The sequence below is a fragment of the Zonotrichia albicollis genome, chromosome Z, assembly GCF_047830755.1.
Source record: "Zonotrichia albicollis isolate bZonAlb1 chromosome Z, bZonAlb1.hap1, whole genome shotgun sequence".
NCBI lineage: Eukaryota > Metazoa > Chordata > Aves > Passeriformes > Passerellidae > Zonotrichia > Zonotrichia albicollis.
The window spans coordinates 11,873,566-11,877,012 of record NC_133860.1 but is presented as its reverse complement, the minus strand read 5'-3'; the positions used below and the strand labels follow the sequence as shown (position 1 = coordinate 11,877,012).

General features: G+C 38.3%; 1 long non-coding RNA gene across 1 annotated transcript; it reads left to right on the top strand.

The window, feature by feature from the left end:
- The first annotated feature begins 318 nt into the window (after positions 1-318).
- On the top strand, positions 319-3,238 carry LOC141727134 (uncharacterized). Its single transcript, XR_012578186.1, has 3 exons — positions 319-399; positions 2,564-2,690; positions 3,142-3,238. It is a non-coding gene; the product is annotated as an uncharacterized LOC141727134 (long non-coding RNA).
- The last annotated feature ends 209 nt before the right edge of the window (positions 3,239-3,447 follow it).

The following is a 3,447-nucleotide window of genomic DNA, read 5'->3' as shown; positions in this document are numbered from 1 at the left end:
CTGGTAAAGACACAACCTCAGTGTGTTCTTTCAGGGCTGATGTAGGCTAATGAACTTAGGCACAGTCCCTTTGGTGATCAAGACAGGATCATGACTTTTTCTCTTGTGCCTCTGTCTGCCTTCCCTGTCAGCACTGGGAAGGGACCAATATGTCAGCCCCCTCAGAACCATCCTTACACTTAAGTAGGCAACAGAATTAAGATCAGAAGATCAGAATGTGACCTAATTTTTGTTTGATTTTGTTTATTTGTTTGTTTGGGTTTTTTTGCTTTTTTTTTTTTTTTTCCTTTCTTTTTTTTTTTTTTTTTTTCCCATGGAGATCTCTTCTGCATAGAATAATCAAAGAAAACAGGAACAGGTCCTGAAAAGAATCCCTGCAGTCACCACCTTCTTACCCAGGTCAGTCCTTTGTTCTCACTGACAGCTGTGTAATTTCAGGCATATTTGCTTCTCACCTGTATCTTTTATGTAAACTTCTTAACGAGGTTATTCAATCAAAGAATGTGATAAGATTTCATGCACCATGTGCTAATCCAGAGGAGGGAAAACATGTTCAGATGCCGCATAAGTAATGAACATGGCATCTAAATATAAAGAGTGAAAAGTGGGAAATAAAAAACCTTGCACTTTCTGGTGATAGAAATTAGAAACATTTATGCTTCGGGTATCCACCTGAGTGTTTTGTTTTTTGGTTTTTTTTTCCCTTTAATGTTGCCATTATGCAATCAATCAAGTGGGGTTTGGGGCAGGTTTTTTCCCTCATTTAATTTTCTAATGCCATTGAAAAGTTCTCCTGTTTTTTTCTTCAATTCACATCTCTTCCTTGCTCTTCTTTCTTCTACATTATCTCTCTTTGGAAAATTCTGCCCCTGTTTAAAATACAACAAACAACAAATGATAGCTAGAATTAGTCAAGTGTGCTTTAAGACCATGAGGCACTATCAGCAAATGCAATCTGTCCTCTATAGACCTAATATCCGTGGAGATGAAACAAAATGTTGTTTACTGAATCAACACTAACCACAGCACGGCCTGCATGGGGGAACCAGGCACACATTATTGCAGAGGCTAAAGAGTGTAAAACCACTGATCCTGCAGTTACAGGGTCATAAAATCCTGCTTTCTATGTGAAAAGCATTTAATAGTGGGCATTTTTAATACCTCCTCTCAGGGAGACACAAAATACAAGGGACCTTGAATAATTACTCAGTATAAAATATTGGGAGTAAACTTCTGTCAACAAAGCAGATGGTCCTCCCCCTTCCTCCAACACCCCCTGAATCCTCCAGCCTTGAACATACAAAGTGTGTTCTGACAATTTGACAGTTGATAAGGAAAAGACATTTACCATTAACTCTAAATAGGAACAAGGAGCACAAAATGAGAATACGGCCCTTTGATGAACATAAGTGTGAGTTCCAGTCAGCTGATCCTGGTTGTGCTTTGTGAAACGGGACTGTTTTGTCTGTCCCTGTGTGTGCTATTTTTGATGGCAATAAAAAGAGCTTAACTGAATAACATTTCAAATGGGTTGCAAGCTGCAGTTTTATTTCAGGTTGTGGTTGCTTTCTGCGCTGGGCAAAGGCATAAATCCTGTGCAAGCTTCACATCTTATATGTTGAGTTTGCACAGCACTTTCTGGATTTGTGCGTGGTACAGAAAATGGTTATCATTTGCCTTTACTGTAATGAACCACTTGTGGTTGGAGATCTTGCACAAAAGGAGAGGATTCTTCCATCAGCATATATAGACTGTACAATTAATTTAGATTAACTGATGGCAGGTTGAATTTATGATGCCGAGTGTGAGAGATATAAATTCTGTACTGTCTCTACTGTCTCAGAAAATATGTAAATATATATATATATATATATATATATATATATATATATATATATAAATAAATTATTTTTGTGGATTTACTGAAATAATTTTAAATTTAAAAAGAACATTCTCACTCTTGATAGACAGGGCTGCACTGGTGCAAATGCAAATAATAAGGGAATATCAGGTGAATATCAGTGAATATTAACTTCAGTTCATGAGAGATATGAGGCAGCTATAATCACCTACAATATTAAACCAATATTCCAGAGTTGAGCATAAAATTCTTCCCTAAATAAGTAAAAATAATTTCTAAAAATTCAGTCCATCTCTTCTGCCCTAATGCTGTCATCAGATGAAACTGTCATTCAAAAATATAGTCATAAGAAGTACAGATCCACTCCTTTTTTCCCTTGTATCAGCTGGGGAAATGTTTCTTCTTCATAACATGGACTTATTCTGTCTATGTAGATTCTGTCATTAAGACCCTGCTGTATTGGTGATTACAGTTATGTTTTGCAGGCTGGTTAAGTCACAGCTCAGCTCAGCCTGTGGTGGTTGATGGTGTTAGGGAAGTGGATCACTGGCTCCAAGTTTCCATGTTAAAGCAAGTTGATTTCCTTCTTTGCCGGTTCCAGTATCATTACATCAGATAATCCTCTCATAGTCAGGTGAGCTGTACTTGCTGAGAGGGTGAGTGACCTGTCCTAATGTTTGAGCACATCTGTATCATTGGTAGGTGTGCACCACCCCAGACTGGAATTCTAGAGCACACACCTGGGCAGCTGAGGGAGCTGAGGGTGCTTGTCCTGGAGTAAAGGAAGCTCATCTCTCTTTTCAAGTCCCTGGAAGGAAGTTGCAACCAGGTGGGTATTTCTCCAAGGTGGGTATTTCTCCAGGTGGGTATTTCTCCAAGTGACAGAACAAGAGGAAACAGACTCAAGTTCTGTAGGTAGAGGTTTAGATTAGATATTTGGAAAAAGTTCTTCACTAGAAGGGTGGTCAGACATAGAAACAGGCTGCCTAGGAAGTGGTGAAATCACTATCCTGGAATTGTTCAAAATGTGTGTGAAGGTCACACTTGGGAATGTGAACACATTTGTTGTACAGGTTAGCACTTGGTCTCTGATCCTAGAGGTCTTTTTCAACTTCAATAATTCTAAAGCTATGGAGCTCTGCATTTTACATGTCTGCTTCAGATTCAATCAGGAGTAAAAGGAAACTTCTGTTTGTTCCACAGAATGTGATATGAATGTGGTAAGACAGTTGTGACTTGCTGAAAGTTTTGAATTATTTGTGTTCTGACTTACATTTCAGATCCTGTATCTGTGGCTGGACAATTTCTGCAGAATTAAAAAAAGAAAAAGAATAAAAGGTATTGTCACTCTAATAGTATTTAAATGCTGAGTCAGAAGAAAACAATGTGAAACCAAGATTCACCTTTTATTTCTGAAGAATTACTCAGGTGTTGCAGGATGTAATGGAGAAACAGGTTTCATCCTTTGTATACAACAGCACAATAATGGAGCAGAAATAAGGCCAGGACCTCAGCTCCACAAACTGTAATGTTGTTATGCCAATGCACAAAAGCTGAGACTCTCTTCTCTGTTGACTGCACTGTGT